At 35.6% G+C, this 22,259-nt stretch overlaps 4 long non-coding RNA genes across 6 annotated transcripts; 2 read left to right on the top strand and 2 right to left on the bottom strand.

Moving 5' to 3' along the window:
- The first annotated feature begins 243 nt into the window (after positions 1-243).
- LOC101170150 lies at positions 244-11,610 on the top strand. 3 transcript variants are annotated; one of them, XR_002873556.1, is made up of 5 exons: positions 244-1,537; positions 5,925-7,075; positions 7,324-7,414; positions 7,665-7,767; positions 10,674-11,610. It is a non-coding gene; the product is annotated as an uncharacterized LOC101170150 (long non-coding RNA). The 3 variants fall into 3 exon arrangements; XR_177643.4 differs by lacking the exon at positions 10,674-11,610 and having other exon boundaries at positions 245-1,537; positions 7,665-8,742; XR_911727.3 differs by lacking the exon at positions 10,674-11,610 and having other exon boundaries at positions 245-1,537; positions 7,324-7,409; positions 7,665-8,742.
- Positions 7,009-7,779, bottom strand: LOC105357936. The gene is made up of 2 exons (XR_911726.3): positions 7,558-7,779; positions 7,009-7,442 (listed from the first exon to the last, which is right to left on the bottom strand). It is a non-coding gene; the product is annotated as an uncharacterized LOC105357936 (long non-coding RNA).
- Positions 11,611-15,187: 3,577 nt separating the features above from the next.
- LOC111947682 lies at positions 15,188-16,379 on the top strand. Its single transcript, XR_002873557.1, has 3 exons — positions 15,188-15,240; positions 15,881-15,960; positions 16,039-16,379. It is a non-coding gene; the product is annotated as an uncharacterized LOC111947682 (long non-coding RNA).
- Positions 16,380-16,384: 5 nt separating this feature from the next.
- Positions 16,385-17,455, bottom strand: LOC111947683. The gene is made up of 2 exons (XR_002873558.1): positions 17,402-17,455; positions 16,385-16,655 (listed from the first exon to the last, which is right to left on the bottom strand). It is a non-coding gene; the product is annotated as an uncharacterized LOC111947683 (long non-coding RNA).
- Between the last annotated feature and the right edge of the window lie 4,804 nt (positions 17,456-22,259).

The following is a 22,259-nucleotide window of genomic DNA, read 5'->3' on the forward strand; positions in this document are numbered from 1 at the left end:
TTATTTATTTTCATACCTCTCGCGCTGTGCTTTGGCGTGCATTCGACCCCGTATTATTAAAAAAAAAAAGCGTTCATTCCGCTGTTTTACGGAGTGCAAATCACCCCAAGAGACAATACTATATTGTTTTTTTTCTCCAAAAACAAAAGCGTTCACTCCGCTGTTTTAGGGAGTGCAAATGACCCCACGAGACTATGCTTTTTTATTTTCCTATCTTCATTTTCCTTACACTGCACGACCACCAGGGGGAAGGGGGGGGGATCAATTTTTTTTAAAAAATTTATTTTCATACCCCTCGCGCTGTGCTTTCGCGTGCATTCGAACCCGTATTATTAAAAAAAAAAAGCGTTCACTCCGCTGTTTTAGGGAGTGCAAATGACCCCACGAGGCTATGCTTTTTTATTTTCCTATCTTCATTTTCCTTACCCCTCCCACTCGCTCAGGTGGGCATGTGCTTTGGGGTCTGCATGATCCCCCAGAGGGTGGAGGGGATTGGGGGGGGCATCAATCTATTTATTTATTTATTTTCATACCCCTCGCGCTGTGGAGTTTGCGACTACTATTCGCAGTCCAGCCTGTTCCTGTGACGCTTTGAGTGTGTGAAATATTGTTGTTTTTGTAAAAAAAAAATGCTTTTGTCTTTTCACGGTTGCTTGTGTTACAGTAAGCTTGCCTGTGAAACTCAATAAAACAATGATGGAGTTGATGTGTTTTTTTTTCTTGTTGTTTTTTTTTTCTTTCAACCATTTTTCACTCCAGCAAGGCATGAGTCAAGGTAAGTAAACTTTACAGCGACTTTTTCTTTTTAGCTGGGACGTTTGATTATGTTTTATGTCTTTCTTTTTTTTTTAAAAAAAAAACCTGTTGCAACTGTAAGACTTTAGATTATTATTAAATACCTTTTATTTATTTTTTGGTTTCTTTTTTTGTTGTTTGTTTTTGCTTTCAAAAAATAAAAAGTTGTGTCTCAGCTCGCTTTTTGGAAAATCAGTTTTAATACAGGAGCAGTTGCTGCAATACCTCCACACCAGGTGGTGGCAGTATTACACCATTCTGTTTTTCTTGTCAAGCTGCAGGAACGTAAAACAACTTCCTGTTAGCATAGCGACACATATGAAGAATGGCAGAGTGGAAGAATTGCAGTTTCTGTGGTGTTCCAGGCTGTTCGTCTTCCAACCAAAAACAGCCCTACTTTTCATTTCATTATTTTCCTGTGGATCCAAACCTCAAACCCAAATGATATAGGCGATCCGAAGAGAGGAAGGGCATAGTTTAATGTAAACACAGGTGGCACCCTCTGCTCTGCTGCCGGCAATTTCGCTCCGGATTGTGGTGCGGCTGCGTCGTTCGTCGCCCGAAGAGTGGTGTTGTCCCGAGCCTTTTCCCTTGGAAAAACTTTACTGCTCCTTTGAGAATGGAGTCATTATATGACAGAACCTCAAACATCGGGCTATGCAGCTATGCTGTGAAGATAGCAACATGGTGGCTAAGCTAAGGCAGTAAATGGATCAGGACTACGTGACACACCCACCTGCAGGTAAGGTTGTTCATAATGTGTTTGGTTAACGTTAGTCAACTATGTGTACCGTTATTGGATAAATGCATTTCTACCTGAACAAATTAATGTTTATAATCAGTGATGAAAGTCTTCCGGGAATTCCCGGAAATCCGGGTTTTTGAGCAAACCGAACGTACTTTCCGGGAAATAAAGACCTGATCTCTACGGACAAATCGCTTTCCGGATTAGAAAATGGTCTGAAATCAGCTAATTTTAGCTTTATTTTCTATATTTCTCCGCAGATCGCTTCCTCAATGGTCGTGGCCATCTTTCGTCTTCCCGGCCTAATTGACCAATAACGGGACGTTTTAGTTGCTTTCGGATGCGTCGACGGGTCTGATTGGCTCTGTCTGCACCACGTGGTCAGCGTGACTTGCTTTTTTTTTTTCAAACTTTATTGAATGTAAAAAATCAATACAAAATAATGTTGAACATTGAACAACGAAGAAACAAGCCAGGGGGTTTATACATTTTATGCATAAAGATTGAAACTAATACACAGATCTAATGTTTTGATGGCGTTCTTATTATCAGAGTTTCTTATTGTCTTAATGTATTGTTTGAACTCATTAATAAAGACTGAGAAATGAGGGGTATGATTCGTTACTTTTGATTTATGAATGTGCCATTTGCATAAAACAACAAAAGGTTAATGAGGTACAACTGTTCTTTTTTATGAGATGGACAGTGGGTGATGCCAAACATAACATTTTCTAAGTACAGGCGGAAGTCAGGGTCAATGTGGGCAGAAATGAAATGACAAACTTCAGACCAGAGAGTGGTGGAAAAGGGACATGACCAAAATAAATGTACAGTATCTTCAGGGTATTCTTGACAAAAAGAGCAAGTAACATCAATATCTTCCTTGAACCTTTGTAGATATAGTTTGGTTGGATAGAATTTATGGATTAGTTTGAATGAGATTTCTTTCACTTTATTGGTTAAAAAGTATTTTGCTGGTAAATTCCAAATCTTTTTCCATTCTAAATGATAAACTAAATTATTCCAAAAAGAAACTACGTAAGGAATGGAGACAACATCCTTCTGGAAGAGTGAGCGTATACGGCGATTTGTGTTACGTGAAGAAGAAAAACAAATTTGGCCTATTTCTATTTTAGTCGGATCAATTGGCAATAAAGTTGGACTTTGTAATGATGAACTTTTGAATAATGTAATAATACATTTAGGAATTGCTTTCAAAACAAAGTTAAATTCGGTTTTTGGTATTTTGATGGAGTATTTGAAGCAGAATTCTTCATGTGACATTAAAGCTCCGTTTGAATTAAACAGCTGATGAACCAAAAGGATGTTTTGATTAAACCAAGATGGATAAAATAAAGATTTATGTCTATAAGTAATGTCTTTATTGTTCCATATGTAGTATCTGTGAGGAGAAAAATTGTGTTTGTAGATGAGTGACCAGGACAGTAACATTTGTTTATGGAAGGAAGAAAGCTTAATTGGGATCTTTTGTACATTATAGTTACAGAATAAAAGAAAGTTTATGCCTCCTAATTTGGAGAAAATGTAATTTGGTATAAATTCCAGATTGAAGTTGGATTCTTCATAAAATATCTTAGCCAATTAATTTTAAATGTATTATTTAATGTGCAAAAGTCTAGAAAGTTAAGACCACCCTTATCATAAGTGTTCATTACAACAGTTTTTTTAATGTAATGATTTTTGTTCCTCCAAATAAAGTTAAATAGAATTTTGTCAATGGTTTTCAGGACTTTTTTGTCAACATTGAGGGATAAAGCTGCGTACGTTAGGCGAGAAATTCCCTCAGCTTTAGTTAGCAAAACTCTGCCTCTCAATGATAAATCTCTCTGGAGCCACTGGTTCAGCTTTGTCTGTGTTTTATTAATAATTGGGTCAAAATTTAATTGGCATCTGGCTTTTTTATCTTTAGAGAAAGTAATTCCTAGGTAGGTAATGGACTCTTTCACTGGAATATTACAGATAGAGAGGACGTCGCAGTGTTTAAGAGCAAACAATTCACATTTTTTTATGTTTAAACAGAGTCCAGATGCAACGGAAAAATTATTAATCAGATTAATGGCTAACGGTACCTGAGAATGATCTTTTAGAAAGAGGGTGGTATCATCAGCTAGTTGGCTGATAGTGACTGTGTGGTCTGCTATTGAAATACCTTTTAGTGAGCTGAGTTTTATAGAGTCAGTGAGGAGCTGGGTGCAGAGGAGGAATAAATAAGGGGAAATAGGGCATCCCTGCCTGACTCCTCTTTTTAATAAAAATCGAGGAGAAGTCCCAGCATGAAGTTTGATAGAACAATTTCCTCCTGCATACATGGTTTTAACAGCTCCTCTAAAGAATGGACCAACACCAAATTTTTCTATCGCATGGAGGATGAAGTTGTGTTCAATTGTGTCAAAGGCTTTGTAAAAATCGAGAAAAAGGATAAAGCTTTCGTCGGGACAATAATCTGAATAATCAATTAAATCAAGTACTAATCTGATATTATTTGATATGTGTCTATTTGTCATGAAGCCAGACTGAGTCTCATCTATTATATTATCCAAAACCTTTTTTAACCTTTCAGCGAAGATTAAGGCAAGTATTTTATAATCATTGTTAAGCAGGCAGATTGGACGCCAATTGTCAATGAGGAGTAAATCCTTTTTAGGTTTGGGTATTAATGTTATAAGGCCCTGGGTTGAAGTAGGAGGAAGGAAGTTGTTGTTCAAGCTCTCCAGGAATAAATGGTGGAGGAAAGGAGAAAGTTGTTGGGAGAATGTTTTATAGAATTCAGAGGTTAAGCCGTCTGTGCCTGGAGATTTATTTAATTTGAGGTGTTCAATAGCTGATATAACTTCATGTAGCAATAGTGGTTTATCACAGAATTCCTTCAAATCAGACTCAATTACCTTGGTGTCTGTGAGAGATTGTAAGAAGAGATTAGAAGTTTCTTCACAATATTTAGATTCATAAAGTTTAGTGTAGAAGTCAGAGCAGTAATTGGCTATTTTTTTAGGATTATCTGTAACATTCCCATCAATATTTAATTTTTGTATTGAATTATTTTTAGCATTTTGTCTTTCAAGGCGAAAGAAATATGCAGTATTCTGCTCTCCTTCCTCCATCCATCTCCTCCTGCTTCTTATAAAGGCTCCCTCAGCTTTTCTACGGTACATGTCAAGCGTGACTTGCTTCCCTAGAGACCAAAACTGGCGGACCCACGCTAAACTTTCACAAACACATCTGAAGAGTTTGCGATCAAATTTGTGTTAAAATAATGGCAGGCATCGTCATTATTGAGCGTGGTCACGACCTGAGTTGTGAGAAGACGATAAAAAACAAATTGAAGTGGTCTTGGCTGAAAAAAAAAAAGATTTTTAAGGTAGTGTAGGTCAAATACTTTTTTGTGTAAAATAATCTCAAAACCACATTTTGAAATAATTTCAATTTTAGTTTTGAGTTTCAGTTTTTATTTTGAATACATTTCTCTACCTAATTTATTTGTATTTCCTAATTACCATGATTTAGTTCAGTATAGTTAACATTAATTATAAGTATTTGATGGTTTGGACCCGCACTCCCTTAAAAAATAATGTTTACAATGTTTAGTTTAGTTTGTATGTTTGTTTTGATATTTCCCAGATTACTTAGTATTGGTGTTAAAGAATTGATGTATTATGTTATAGAATTATAGTTTAAAGCAGATCCCATATTTTGATGTAATTATAGTTTGAGAAAACAGTGCAAGTGGATGTTGTACATCAGTCATTTCTAAAGCAGAAATAATGTATAAATAACTGAGGTATTTTCATAGAATATCATAGTTACTGGTGTTCTTTTTGCCATTTGGGGCTTTGATGTTACTATATTTTAGCAATTGTATGTTTTGCAGCTTTAAGGAAAAGCGTAGATTGTAGGATTGTGTTACTTTGAGCAATTTTCCAAATTCTTTTTTAGGACCAGCAAGTCCTTAATGGAGAGTCAAACTAGGGGTTTGAATGACAAATCATGATGCTCCAATTAGTCTTAGTTTCTTGATAAAGAAGTGAATAACTAGCTGCCAGAATGCACCAGAATGCATCTAAGACCACGTATTTTTCCAAAATTTCGCTCTGTGCCCGCCATATCGCTCAAAGAAAAGTTCAGGGATTTTTTCCTTGCCTGACTTTCATCACTGATAATAAAAGCTGTTCATGCTCTCACCTATTTTAATTACATGTATTTAATTAATTTAGAGTATTTTGTCATTTTGTATTTTCTTTAACAAAAATAAATGAAACCTTTTTGTAATTAAATACTTAACATACTTTTCAAATCATGATTACTGTGTTGTGGTGAAAGGTAGCAAATGTTTTAATACTGATTTTTAATTTCTTTATCTTCACAGGTGCTCTGGATGAGGCTTTCCATGACTTAGAAGCCAAGTTCCTTTGCTGGAGCCAGGAGTCGATGTCATGGCGGACAAAGAGTTCCTCGTTCAAGACCTCATTACTGACATTGGATCTAAGCTCATCATGCCACCTTTTAAGCGTTCAGCTCCATCAGCAAGGAGGAAACGGAACAAACGCAGTCATGCCCCGCCTCAGAATTATGGTGGAAAGAGTGATCTGTAGGATAAAGTCCTTTCACATCAGGGACTCTCTCGTGCCGCTCACACTGATGGGCAGTGTGAATCAGATCTGGCTTAACTGCCGTGTTTTGGCAAATTGTCAAGGACTTTTTTGTTTTGAAGAGTGAATTAATGTTTGGTATGTAAATAATGTATAATGTGCAAATAGTATGGAAAAATTTAGTGTTCCCACATATTCTTAAAATCTAATTAAATATAATTGTTATATTCTTAATATTTTTCTGTTGAAATGTGACTTTGACTTCACACAAAAATTAGATGAACAAATAAAACAATTTTGGTCAAAATTGTGCCTCATTTACTTTTTTGGTATGCGTAACAACTGATTAATCACAACACAAATAACATCAAACATTTACAATAAAAAACAACATTACAGATCAACAGTAAGACAGAAGGCTGCACTAATTGTTAAAGACAAGATAAGTGTAATTTCAGGTAGCTGGGACGTTTGATTATGTTTTATGTCTTTCTTTTTTTTTTTTAAAAAAAAAACCTGTTGCAACTGTAAGACTTTAGATTATTATTAAATACCTTTTATTTATTTTTTGGTTTCTTTTTTTGTTGTTTGTTTTTGCTTTAAAAAAAAATAAAAAGTTGTGTCTCAGCTCGCTTTTTGGAAAATCAGTTTTAAGACAGGAGCAGTTACCTCCACACCAGGTGGTGGCAGTATTGCACCATTCTGTTTTTCTTGTCAAGCTGCAGGAACCGGAAATCAGAAGCTATGCGGTCTACAACGCACGCATTTAATTGCTTTTAAAAACTATAAACACTAAATTGTGCAGCACTGTATGCCGTTATAGTTATCAATTAGGGAGGGAATTCGGACACAGCTTTTCAGGACTTTTGGAACCTTGAGATTTAATGTTTACAAGCTTCACGTGTTTACATGGCTTTGTTACAAAACGGTGAGTTTTCCCGGTCATATGTGGGCTTACCAGATATATCAAAAATAGAGATTAAAACATTTCTTAAAATGTAAAGACAACTCAAAGATGATGATATAATATTTTTCTACATTTTCTCATGTGATGCACACGTGTCGAACTACGTTGGTTACATATATTGATTACAATTAATGATTGCTATTACTTTTATAAAGAGCTTATATGTGGCTTGAAAAGTAACGAAAATAACATGTCATTCTGGGGGGGAGGTCCGGTCCACATCAGCGCCATCTTCCTTCATGTCATCGTCGTCCTCATCAGAAGAACTGCCGATATAAATGACTCCAACATGACTGTAAGGTATCGCATGTTCCCCATAGATTTCCATCTGTAAAAGATATAAAGACGTTAGGGAAATTTCATGTGTAATTGCATTAATTATTCATTAAAGAATAATGAATCAAAATTGCTTGAAAAGTAAAAAAAACAAAACAATACATTACCTGGTTGGGTTGCATGTTATGGTTTATTGAAAGTGGTCTCTGGTTTTTTGTCTTCAAAGTGAATTTTTCATCACTGTCTGTCTGCACGGCTTTGTCAATCTTCGCAGGTTTGTCTGCTGTTGGAGTGCCTTCAGTTGAAGATGTGACATCTTCTATCATCTTTTCATCTTGGAAACTGGTTAGGTTTCTATTGATGCCTTCACAGCACAGGTATTGTCCTCCACAGAGGCAAAAACACCTCTTCCCTGAGCCAGGTTCAGGTGAACCAAAACCTTGGAGGTCCTTAAGATCTGCAGAAAAAAATGAAGGGGTAAAAGTTGTCCCGTCTAAATTTCTTTCGTGAATAATGCTAAGATCTTCCATCTTGTGCTCCAATCTGTTGTCCTGGGGAAAGCCTGAAGTAGAATGGGGAGGCCTTTATTTAAATCCTCTGTCTGGAGTCTGACTTCCTAATAAGGTTGAGGAGCAAGGTCGTAAATCAAAAGTTCCGAAGTTTATGGTTGCTCCTTTACCATAAACACATACATTTTAACTCAAGGATCAGAATTAGCTATTCTATCATTGTGCCATGTCATGTCAGACACCTCAGAACCCACACAGATTTAAATCTATGGAGGTTTTTAATACTATACTAATCTTTTAATATATATATATTTTTTGCTGTTGAACATTCCAAGTATGCTTTAGATTTCTTGTTTTTATTAACCCAGAATAAGATTTTCAGTTTCGAACAATTTCAGATACCTTGGCATTAACATAACAAAAGATATATCTGGACTTTTTAAACAAAATTTTCTGAATCTTTACCAACAAACAATTTAAGCGTCTAGGTAATGTACCCATCTCATTAGCTGGTCGTGTAAATATAGTTAGAATGAACGTATTGCCAAAATATTTATTCCTTTTCCAATGCATCCCTATTATAATTCATTAAAAGTTTTTAAAAAAAAAATCGATTCTCTTGTCTCATCATTTATTTGGAATAAAAAAACACCCAGAATTAAAAAAGTTTTTTTGCAAAGACCAAAATTCCTGGGAGGATTAGGACTGCCTAGGTTTAGTCTGTAGTTGAGCTTAAATGTAAGTGCGGACGAGCCAATTTATTCGCCCAAAACAGAAAAGAAATACAACCTTTTTGGTAAAGTTACATTTGTGATTAAGACGAAAGAAAACCGATAATTCAAATAATTCAATCTCTTCAGTGGCTATAAGTGATTGTGTAAAAAACAGCCCTGCAGCTTTTGCACATTTCATCCACAAGGTGACAGCATTCTCCACAACAAAATCCACTGCCAACCTATTTTGAATCCCTGTAAAAGCAGCAACTTAATAGCAAATCAAATGACAATAAAACAATCCAACATAAAGAACACAACAGCTCAATGAGGGTGAGTTTGGAAAGTCATAGTCTTTATCGGTCTGAAAAGGACCTCTTTGCACCAAATCCATTCTTACTGGATCAGAGAGTGTGGTTGGTCATTCAGCTGGATCAACTGGATTTAAGTTTGGGCGAATTTTGGATCCAGCCTGCTTCTCTTCCATACACGCCTCTCTTGGAGCCTCTGGAACATAAGATACAGAGCTACAATAAAAGCAAACAGTTAAAAGAAAAACAGTCAAATGTTTCCCTTTCAACAGTAGATGTGGTGACAGGAGTTTCTTCTGCAGATAAAAAACAAGAATTATTATTATAGAATAATCACTGATAAAGCCAATAAAATATCTATAGCAGAATAATAATATATTGGCTCGTTTAAAATCTGTGTGCAGGTTTTTCACAATTTCATGATCTTTTTATATATTTATGAGAGATTTATTGTTTGATTGTATATTTGCATAAGGTCATATTTCATTATGCAGACACTGTTTTTTTTTTATTACTCCAATACTTTTTAATACTTTTTGAGAGCAGAAGAAACTGTCGGCTGAGATGGAACTGTGCAAAACATCATCATTATGTAAACTAAAACTGCAAAATATAAATGAGAAATAAATGTACCTATTTATAAATAATAAAATGTGAACACTAATTTGAGAATAAGTGGAAATATAAGCCTTTAATACACTTCTTTTTGTATTATTTTGTATGTTCATAATTTTAAAATTAGTACATTTATTTTGTTTGTCATTTATAGATGAGAACCTTTATTTCCTGACACACTCGTTGTAAAACTCAGACTACCTGACTGTCTATAACAGATAAACAGCAGTTTTTATGCTGTAATAAACCGAAAAATGCAGAACGCACTAAATATGTGTTACCAAAACAATGAAACAAAACGATAACGTGAGTTAATTGCGCAGCTGCACAGAACTGCTGGATAATGTAAAAATAAAGCCCCAACATCCTCCAAACTTACCTGGTGACTGATGTTGAAGTTTTTTTTTTAATCCCTTTTAGCTCCTGGTGGATAAAGTCTCTGAAAAATTAAGTTTTCTTGTTCTCGAGTTGATCAATGACAAAATGTGATGGTTCGTTGATTTGTTGTTAGCTACCCACCTTGAAACGGAATGCATCCACCTAAGGGCTGTGTAAACATTACCTGGTGACTGATGTTGAAGTTTTTTTTTTTATCCCTTTTAGCTCCTGGTAGATAAAGTCTCTGACAATTAAGTTTTCTTGTTGAGTTGATCAGTGACAAAATGTGATGGTTCGTTGATTTGTTGTTAGGAACCCACCTTGGAACCGGAAGGCATCCACCTAAGGGCTGTGTAAACATTAAGGTTAACGTTTTTTTAGGTTTCATGCTTTTCTATTCCCGTTTTTGCTTGTTCCTTTAGCATAAATCCTTTTAAATTTGATTCTGTCAGGTTAGGTTATGTGGACAGTGTTTAAGTCCAAAATACATTTAAAAAATAAATAAAAATACAGATCGGGAGAGGTGCAGGAGGGATAGACCAGCATTTTATGTATGTATGTATGTATGTATGAATGTATGTGTGTGTGTTGAAGGCCGATAATCATTTTATTACCATTTAGCTTATAATTTTGTTTATGTTTACGCTGAACACTTTTATTGAAACTGCTGAAACTTTTATATAACTTTTGCATTATCTTAAAGTAGATGTGGATTTTACTTAAATGTGTTTGCTAGATCTGTTTTTTTTTTTTTAAGGAGGGGCGTGATGGTGACCTCAGGCCTTGTCTACAGAATCAATGTATTTTCTCTTTATTTTATCGCAAAGCCCTTTTCGCACCTTCAAGGAGTTGTAAAGTGCTATATGTATGAACAAAGTGTCATTCGTTCAGGTTCCCTTAAATGAAATAATTGTTTCTGACAGAGGCAAAACGACGGGGGAAAATAGTGTATGAGGATTCATACCTGCAGATCGTTCCCGACATTCCACAAAGCGTTCGTATCGCCAGAAGAGCGTTCAACTCCGTGTGCGCGCACCTCATCCAGAGGAATATACGCTTCCAGATGGCTTATCCAGCAACACTGTCCTTCACAATCAACGGACCTGAAAAGACTTTCAGAGACTCGAAAGAGGCTGAACTATTTCTAAAAATTGCCCACAAATGAGGTACTGTACTTCTATTCCAACCTCAATAATAATCTGGTGAGTAAACGTCGCAGTAATGAATGACTAATTTTTGTTAAGGGTATTGAATGAATTGCACTCCTCGGGAGAGAGAAATTTGACTTGAGTTTACTTTAATGACTATGGTAATCTTTATGTTTCTTAAATTTTTACTTATTTTTTGTTTACTATGTTTTTGTTTGTTGCGGGAATTTGGGAAAGTGTCTTCACAGAGTCTTCTACTTGCAATCTGGACATTTTTCTGACTCAATATTTCTACAACTAAAACATAATAATGCAAAAAGTATTGTTATTGGAGTAATATATCACCCACCAGACTCTGATTATGACATATTTAGAGACAAACTTGAAAACATTCTTCTCCACATAAACCTAACGAACATAAATTGTCTTATTATGGGTGATTTAAATATAGATATATCCAAGGACAATAAAACCAACAATGACTTTATTAATACTCTTTTCTCCTCATCCTTTTTCCCAAAAATCAATAAGTACACCAGAGTTGCGGAAAAAAAAAAGCAAATCCATTTGGACAACATGATAACTAATACAGTAAATATTGAATATAAATCAGGGGTTGTATACTCAGACATTACAGACCATTATCCTATTGCATGCTATATGAAACTAAATAAAAAACCGTCAATCCCACGTACAAGGAGAAAAGTGAAAGTTGTAAACACCCAAACTTTAGCAAACCTAATCAGTCACCTTCAGACCAAAAGGTGGGACGCAGTATTCAACACCACAGATCCCGAATCTGCATATAATTCATTAATTGAAGAATTAACTGACTCAATTAGCATAACAATCCCAGAAAAAAAAAAAATTAGACAAAAAGACATTTAAAGTAAAACCTTGGATAACCAAGGGAATACTAAATTCAATCAAACAAAAGAATAAATTGTACAAAAAGTATATAAAAAAACAAATTATTTAACTTACATAAAATATAAAAACAATCTAACAAAACTATTACAAATAAGCAAACAAAATCATTTTACTACACAACTGAAGGTTGCATCTGGAGATCGAAAAAAAAAAAAAGTCTTGGAGGGTGTTAAATGACATTCTCAGCCGCAGAACAAAAACTACAGTCATCCCTGATGCCTTAGAGCAGTGGTTCCCAAACTTTTTCTGCAGGGCCCCCCTTTCTAAAGATTAGAATATTTTCGAGCCCCCCCACACTGACACAAACATACAAATCCTTTGTTTCTAAACTCCACTGCGCCTTATAACATGTGGTTAATGAGAAATCTCTCTCTGAACGGTAGAATTCTGTTATCTGAAGCTGAAGGAATCTCTAGATCTGTCTATGTGTCTCTGTCTTTAGAAATGCCAAAACACATCTGTAACCTATTAAACAAAACATTATTTGATTTTGGAGGAAAAATGTCATTACTTAAGGAAAAATATTTGTGTAACAGCAGAAAACATTGGGCATGGATGTATTAACCTTTGAAACTTTAAACAACTCTTTTAAAATAAAGTGGTTAAGTAATTTATTGAAAGGGGAAGACAATATCTGGAATGCATTTCCCAAATATATATTTGACACAATGGGAGGCATTCAATTCTTGCTAAAATGTAATTGTAAAAATGAAAAATTACCCACAAAACTTTCAAACTTTACAATGAAGCCCTGCTGGCCTGGAAACTCCTTTATAAACATAATTTTTCTCCAACAACTTGTTTTATTTGGAATAACAGTAATGTACAATACTAGAATAAATCACTTTTTTCCCTAGATGGTATGATAATGATATTGTTTTAATCAGACAACTTTTCAATTCTCATGGACATCTTCTGACGAATGAAGAATTTCTTTTAAAATTCGGTATTACTGTTCCACCCAGAGAATATGCAATAGTGTTAGATGCCATTCCAACCAGTCTACTTCAACTGTTTAAAGGGATTTATAACATAAGTCAATTAAGAACCCAGACAATTTTTTTGGACAATGTGGATATGTGTGTTAATTCAGTTTCCAATAAACAAATAAGAAATCTTTTACAGACCACAACCTTACCTGCTGGGAGGTTTTACTGGGAATCCAAATTTGTGGACATAAAATGGGCTTATGCTTGGACTATTAGTAATAAATACTGTCTAAATAACAAAATAAAAGAGGTGTCCTTCAAAATATTGCATTGTATATATCCTACCAAAACTTTGAGTAGATTTGTTGTGGACATGGACCTGTTTTGTTCATTCTGTGGAACTCAGGAGGAAACTATTTATAATCTGTTTGTGGACTGCAGACATACTAATATGTTTTGGATTGAAGTGGGAAACTATATTGGAAATATAACTAAACTAACTGTTACATTTTAGATAAAGACATTATTCTGGGTTACCTTAATGCAGTGCTTCTCAAATAGTGGGGCGCGCCCCCAGGGGGGGGCACGAAGCGATGCCAGGGGGGCGCGCGGTGGTGGCGGTTTTAGGCACAGGTTTGTCCGGTGCGCAAATTTAACGTGGGGGCAGCGGTGACAGCGGCTCAGTGCTTGGAAAATAATCTGGTCCACTATTCGGTTCCTATTGTCTGTTCTGTCTGTCCGCGGCTGCGCGAGTGAGAACGAAAGGGGAGGGGTGGTGTGGGCCCTGTCTGCCAGGGGAATCGGGGCACGCGGACCACTGCTACCGCTGCCTGTTGCCCAAGATCACCGCTGCCCTTAGATTCCTAAGCTCATGCTAACAATGTCATTCTTTATGAACTATTGTAGACATTTTGATGACGTGTCTTTATTTTCCATCCATGTTTTCTTTGTCTGCCTGCGGTTTAGTTGGTTTCAGACAGACAGAAAGACAGCAGGTAATGTAGGAAAACAGCTGCACTTTTATGAGATCAGAAATAAACAATCCGTCATTTAGAAAAAAAAAATCAGCACGTTTTTACCTATTTCTTCAGACTAAAAACGTTAAATATATTGGTGCTGCTGTGTTAATGTTTCAGATCAATTTAGATTTAATATTATTTATTGATTGAATTATTTTTTTTCAGCATCAAATGGTTCAGTTGGTCAAAATGTTTCTAGTTTAAATAAGGAATGACAGATTTTTTTTTTATTTCAGGTACTTTCAGCTTCTTTTCTGTTTTAGACTAGAACAGGGTTTCTGTGGCTAAATAAAGTTAATATTTGTTGAAAGTGGATTTATTTTGCTTTTTTCTTTTGTTAGTGTTAAAAGATACAATTTTAGGTATACAAATTTTATAGATACTGACCTGATGTATTGTCACCGCGCGAGTGTGTCTGTGTGTGTGTGTGTGTGTGTGTGGGGGGGGGGGTCAGGGGGGGCGCGAAACATTTTCTTTTCCTAGGGGGGGCCTGGCAAAAAATAATTGAGAAGCACTGCCTTAATGTCAAAGTAGACAAAGATTGTATCTTCATTACACAATTGTTTTTATTATTGGCAAAATTCCATATCCATAAAGCCAAACGGTCAAACTCCAAACCTAAATTCCAGCAGTTTCTGAGTGAAATCAATCAGTACTGTACCATTATCAAACATCTGCAAAACCAAAAAGCAATCCAACTAATTTAATTTTTGAAAGATTTAAAATTTATTAAACCCCAAAGATTTTTGAAGGAATTATTCTTTTTTCTCTTATCTTGTATATGTATATGTATATAGTTTTTGTTTTATTTCCTATATTTTTCTGCAATATGTACACATTTCAATTCCCCCTGAGACATTCACATTGTTATTGTATTATTATGTAGAGTATTTTGACACCACTAAAGTATTGCGCATCAAAACAGTAAAACCGCGCATCAAAACCCCAAATCTGTGAATCAAAATGCATAAATTGAGAACCAAAACCCACAATTTGCAACCAAAGGCCTTTCCCCAAAGCACAATCCTATTTCTCAGCTGCCGATTTGTTTTCTCGCCATTCTGAAATCCTGTTTTTGAGTTGCAGTTTTATTTTGAAACTGTCTTTTTGAGTTGCGCTTTTATTTTTTGAGTTGCGCTTTTATTTTTTGCGGTTTTGATTCTAAAACCTGTCGACACGTAAAAACAGCGACATGTCAGTCAAGGGGAGGGGAGGCGGGACATCCCTGATATCCAGAAGCTCATTGGCTACCGAATAAGACCGAGTCTTACGTCAACAGACCAGTTTAGAATGTGCCGGTAAGTTTCTCATGTTTTTCATATCTTTTACTATATTAAAAGATCAAAATTGTACTTTATTTAACCAGAGGACGCCAGCGCATTCAGATGAGGAGCTCCACCAGTAGCTGCTAGTGAAAAAAGATGTTAGAAAGTTAGATGTTGCATGAAAAACTACCACCATTGTTCTCCTGTGTTAGCATGCTAGCTAGCTCAATGCTAGCGGGGTATCCAGCTCTTCCCCATGACTTTTGTGGATTAAACAAAGTACATTTTTTACCACAGTGTCAGGATCGGTCATGTAAACCTGGGAATAATTGCCCGTGGATTGTCACTAGGGTTAATCAAATAGTTTATAACCTATAAGGTTTCTCAATATTTTTCAGGGTTTACAGACAGAGGGAATTATTGAACAGAGAAACAATATTGCTGTGCCATATTATTCAAAATGTATGCGTCTGCACTATGCAGACTGGCAGAAGTCCGGTATTCGAGTGAACCAGAGCAGAGTAAATTGTAGCAGACCAGCAAAAACGTGTTTTATTCCACTTTAAATTATTCCAGTATTAGACATCAATAGAATTATTAGTATATTTAATTGGGTGGTGGTTTTAAAATTGACAGCGTCGTGTATTGCTGAATGTTTGTTGTTTTCTATAAGGGCCGTTGTTATGCATACCATAACAAAAAAGGCAGGAATACTGAGGCAGCTACGACGTGGATGTCTACATCTTCTTTAAGGTAATGAAAAAAAATGTAATCTTAATTTTTCTCTTCTTTTTTTGGTTAATTAACTTTGCTGTTTTTGTTTCTTTCCAGATGCAGGCCCCAAAGACGTCCCAGTGTGATGCAAAGGCTGTCCAGCAGGCTCACAGACATCTCCTGTCAACTGAAAGAGAAGCCTTTAAAATAGTTGTCCATTTCGACCACACTGTCTGCTTCCCATTTCTTAGTGCCTGTACGAAAACAGTGACTTTTCCACCTCAAGTCTTTTAAGGAGTTTTAAAAACAGTTATTTTAATTTCTCTGAATTGTGGTTCAGAATTTCACAGAATCTAATGCACTTGACTCTGTGTTTCAAAGATCTTTGCAAAACCATCAGTCTTTTGTACAAAACACATTCAATGGTCAAACATTAAAAAATGAAGCTTTACAAAATACCAGTGTGATTATTAGCCATTTATTTTCTTAAGGGGGGCAGTATTTTGTAAGGCAGATGAGATCTGTTCACATTGTTAGTTTTTGTTACATCCTGCTGTGATGACATGCATAGATCAGTACATAAATGTTAATGTCTTGGCCATGGTTTTCTGATGTCCCACAAGGGTTGAACAGGTCTGAGAGGAGAGAGGACAAGCCACAGAGGGAACAACAACTCCAACAGTTTCCTGCTCTGCCTGGTTTAAGTTAGTCTGTCGTCCAATGTCCACAGCATCCTGCACACAAAGAAAAATGTATTTAAGACAGTTAAAATGAGTGTGTGTGTGTATATATTTATATATATATATACACACACATACACACACCTTAATTGCTACTCAGTAGCTGCATATTGTGAAAGGTAACTTCCTGTGTTAACCTGCAATCTTTAAGGTTGAGAAAATTATTTTGGAATACAGTTCAGAATCAGAAAAACTTTATTGATCCCACCTGTGGGAAATTTGCTCTGGTACTTCAAATAAAAATTGTGTTTCTTTTATTTATTTATTTTAAATAGGGATTAACTTGATCCCAAACTAGGAAAGTAACACTTTCTTGCAGCAATATGTTGCTTTGTTGTTCAATCCATCTGTGTAATCCCTAAGGAAATATTGAAAAACCTTATATATACATGAATGTACTTCTTAAAAAACTATTTGATTAACCCTAGTGACAATCCACGGGCAATTATTCCCAGGTTTACATGACCGATCCTGACACTGTGGTAAAAAATGTACTTTGTTTAATCCACAAAAGTCATGGGAAGAGCTGGATACCCCGCTAGCATTGAGCTAGCTAGCATGCTAACACAGGAGAACAATGGTGGTAGTTTTTCATGCAACATCTAACTTTCTAACATCTTTTTTCACTAGCAGCTACTGGTGGAGCTCCTCATCTGAATGCGCTGGCGTCCTCTGGTTAAATAAAGTACAATTTTGATCTTTTAATATAGTAAAAGATATGAAAAACATGAGAAACTTACCGGCACATTCTAAACTGGTCTGTTGACGTAAGACTCGGTCTTATTCGGTAGCCAATGAGCTTCTGGATATCAGGGATGTCCCGCCTCCCCTCCCCTTGACTGACATGTCGCTGTTTTTACGTGTCGACAGGTTTTAGAATCAAAACCGCAAAAAATAAAAGCGCAACTCAAAAAATAAAAGCGCAACTCAAAAAGACAGTTTCAAAATAAAACTGCAACTCAAAAACAGGATTTCAGAATGGCGAGAAAACAAATCGGCAGCTGAGAAATAGGATTGTGCTTTGGGGAAAGGCCTTTGGTTGCAAATTGTGGGTTTTGGTTCTCAATTTATGCATTTTGATTCACAGATTTGGGGTTTTGATGCGCGGTTTTACTGTTTTGATGCGCAATACTTTAGTGGTGTCAAAATACTCTACATAATAATACAATAACAATGTGAATGTCTCAGGGGGAATTGAAATGTGTACATATTGCAGAAAAATATAGGAAATAAAACAAAAACTATATACATATACATATACAAGATAAGAGAAAAAAGAATAATTCCTTCAAAAATCTTTGGGGTTTAATAAATTTTAAATCTTTCAAAAATTAAATTAGTTGGATTGCTTTTTGGTTTTGCAGATGTTTGATAATGGTACAGTACTGATTGATTTCACTCAGAAACTGCTGGAATTTAGGTTTGGAGTTTGACCGTTTGGCTTTATGGATATGGAATTTTGCCAATAATAAAAACAATTGTGTAATGAAGATACAATCTTTGTCTACTTTGACATTAAGGCAGTGCTTCTCAATTATTTTTTGCCAGGCCCCCCCTAGGAAAAGAAAATGTTTCGCGCCCCCCCTGACCCCCCCCCCCACACACACACACACACACACACAGACACACTCGCGCGGTGACAATACATCAGGTCAGTATCTATAAAATTTGTATACCTAAAATTGTATCTTTTAACACTAACAAAAGAAAAAAGCAAAATAAATCCACTTTCAACAAATATTAACTTTATTTAGCCACAGAAACCCTGTTCTAGTCTAAAACAGAAAAGAAGCTGAAAGTACCTGAAATAAAAAAAAAAATCTGTCATTCCTTATTTAAACTAGAAACATTTTGACCAACTGAACCATTTGATGCTGAAAAAAAATAATTCAATCAATAAATAATATTAAATCTAAATTGATCTGAAACATTAACACAGCAGCACCAATATATTTAACGTTTTTAGTCTGAAGAAATAGGTAAAAACGTGCTGATTTTTTTTTTCTAAATGACGGATTGTTTATTTCTGATCTCATAAAAGTGCAGCTGTTTTCCTACATTACCTGCTGTCTTTCTGTCTGTCTGAAACCAACTAAACCGCAGGCAGACAAAGAAAACATGGATGGAAAATAAAGACACGTCATCAAAATGTCTACAATAGTTCATAAAGAATGACATTGTTAGCATGAGCTTAGGAATCTAAGGGCAGCGGTGATCTTGGGCAACAGGCAGCGGTAGCAGTGGTCCGCGTGCCCCGATTCCCCTGGCAGACAGGGCCCACACCACCCCTCCCCTTTCGTTCTCACTCGCGCAGCCGCGGACAGACAGAACAGACAATAGGAACCGAATAGTGGACCAGATTATTTTCCAAGCACTGAGCCGCTGTCACCGCTGCCCCCACGTTAAATTTGCGCACCGGACAAACCTGTGCCTAAAACCGCCACCACCGCGCGCCCCCCCTGGCATCGCTTCGTGCCCCCCCCTGGGGGCGCGCCCCACTATTTGAGAAGCACTGCATTAAGGTAACCCAGAATAATGTCTTTATCTAAAAATGTAACAGTTAGTTTAGTTATATTTCCAATATAGTTTCCCACTTCAATCCAAAACATATTAGTATGTCTGCAGTCCACAAACAGATTATAAATAGTTTCCTCCTGAGTTCCACAGAATGAACAAAACAGGTCCATGTCCACAACAAATCTACTCAAAGTTTTGGTAGGATATATACAATGCAATATTTTGAAGGACACCTCTTTTATTTTGTTATTTAGACAGTATTTATTACTAATAGTCCAAGCATAAGCCCATTTTATGTCCACAAATTTGGATTCCCAGTAAAACCTCCCAGCAGGTAAGGTTGTGGTCTGTAAAAGATTTCTTATTTGTTTATTGGAAACTGAATTAACACACATATCCACATTGTCCAAAAAAATTGTCTGGGTTCTTAATTGACTTATGTTATAAATCCCTTTAAACAGTTGAAGTAGACTGGTTGGAATGGCATCTAACACTATTGCATATTCTCTGGGTGGAACAGTAATACCGAATTTTAAAAGAAATTCTTCATTCGTCAGAAGATGTCCATGAGAATTGAAAAGTTGTCTGATTAAAACAATATCATTATCATACCATCTAGGGAAAAAAGTGATTTATTCTAGTATTGTACATTACTGTTATTCCAAATAAAACAAGTTGTTGGAGAAAAATTATGTTTATAAAGGAGTTTCCAGGCCAGCAGGGCTTCATTGTAAAAGTTTGAAAGTTTTGTGGGTAATTTTTCATTTTTACAATTACATTTTAGCAAGAATTGAATGCCTCCCATTGTGTCAAATATATATTTGGGAAATGCATTCCAGATATTGTCTTCCCCTTTCAATAAATTACTTAACCACTTTATTTTAAAAGAGTTGTTTAAAGTTTCAAAGGTTAATACATCCATGCCCCAATGTTTTCTGCTGTTACACAAATATTTTTCCTTAAGTAATGACATTTTTCCTCCAAAATCAAATAATGTTTTGTTTAATAGGTTACAGATGTGTTTTGGCATTTCTAAAGACAGAGACACATAGACAGATCTAGAGATTCCTTCAGCTTCAGATAACAGAATTCTACCGTTCAGAGAGAGATTTCTCATTAACCACATGTTATAAGGCGCAGTGGAGTTTAGAAACAAAGGATTTGTATGTTTGTGTCAGTGTGGGGGGGCTCGAAAATATTCTAATCTTTAGAAAGGGGGGCCCTGCAGAAAAAGTTTGGGAACCACTGCTCTAAGGCATCAGGGATGACTGTAGTTTTTGTTCTGCGGCTGAGAATGTCATTTAACACCCTCCAAGACTTTTTTTTTTTTCGATCTCCAGATGCAACCTTCAGTTGTGTAGTAAAATGATTTTGTTTGCTTATTTGTAATAGTTTTGTTAGATTGTTTTTATATTTTATGTAAGTTAAATAATTTGTTTTTTTATATACTTTTTGTACAATTTATTCTTTTGTTTGATTGAATTTAGTATTCCCTTGGTTATCCAAGGTTTTACTTTAAATGTCTTTTTGTCTATTTTTTTTTCTGGGATTGTTATGCTAATTGAGTCAGTTAATTCTTCAATTAATGAATTATATGCAGATTCGGGATCTGTGGTGTTGAATACTGCGTCCCACCTTTTGGTCTGAAGGTGACTGATTAGGTTTGCTAAAGTTTGGGTGTTTACAACTTTCACTTTTCTCCTTGTACGTGGGATTGACGGTTTTTTATTTAGTTTCATATAGCATGCAATAGGATAATGGTCTGTAATGTCTGAGTATACAACCCCTGATTTATATTCAATATTTACTGTATTAGTTATCATGTTGTCCAAAATGGATTTGCTTTTTTTTTTCCGCAACTCTGGTGTACTTATTGATTTTTGGGAAAAAGGATGAGGAGAAAAGAGTATTAATAAAGTCATTGTTGGTTTTATTGTCCTTGGATATATCTATATTTAAATCACCCATAATAAGACAATTTATGTTCGTTAGGTTTATGTGGAGAAGAATGTTTTCAAGTTTGTCTCTAAATATGTCATAATCAGAGTCTGGTGGGTGATATATTACTCCAATAACAATACTTTTTGCATTATTATGTTTTAGTTGTAGAAATATTGAGTCAGAAAAATGTCCAGATTGCAAGTAGAAGACTCTGTGAAGACACTTTCCCAAATTCCCGCAACAAACAAAAACATAGTAAACAAAAAATAAGTAAAAATTTAAGAAACATAAAGATTACCATAGTCATTAAAGTAAACTCAAGTCAAATTTCTCTCTCCCGAGGAGTGCAATTCATTCAATACCCTTAACAAAAATTAGTCATTTCATTACTGCGACGTTTACTCACCAGATTATTATTGAGGTTGGAATAGAAGTACAGTACCTCATTTGTGGGCAATTTTTAGAAATAGTTCAGCCTCTTTCGAGTCTCTGAAAGTCTTTTCAGGTCCGTTGATTGTGAAGGACAGTGTTGCTGGATAAGCCATCTGGAAGCGTATATTCCTCTGGATGAGGTGCGCGCACACGGAGTTGAACGCTCTTCTGGCGATACGAACGCTTTGTGGAATGTCGGGAACGATCTGCAGGTATGAATCCTCATACACTATTTTCCCCCGTCGTTTTGCCTCTGTCAGAAACAATTATTTCATTTAAGGGAACCTGAACGAATGACACTTTGTTCATACATATAGCACTTTACAACTCCTTGAAGGTGCGAAAAGGGCTTTGCGATAAAATAAAGAGAAAATACATTGATTCTGTAGACAAGGCCTGAGGTCACCATCACGCCCCTCCTTAAAAAAAAAAAAAACAGATCTAGCAAACACATTTAAGTAAAATCCACATCTACTTTAAGATAATGCAAAAGTTATATAAAAGTTTCAGCAGTTTCAATAAAAGTGTTCAGCGTAAACATAAACAAAATTATAAGGCTAAATGGTAATAAAATGATTATCGGCCTTCAACACACACACATACATTCATACATACATACATACATACATAAAATGCTGGTCTATCCCTCCTGCACCTCTCCCGAATCTGTATTTTTATTTATTTTTTAAATGTATTTTGGACTTAAAA

Source organism: Oryzias latipes, chromosome 7 (genome assembly GCF_002234675.1).
Source record: "Oryzias latipes chromosome 7, ASM223467v1".
NCBI classification, from domain to species: domain Eukaryota; kingdom Metazoa; phylum Chordata; class Actinopteri; order Beloniformes; family Adrianichthyidae; genus Oryzias; species Oryzias latipes.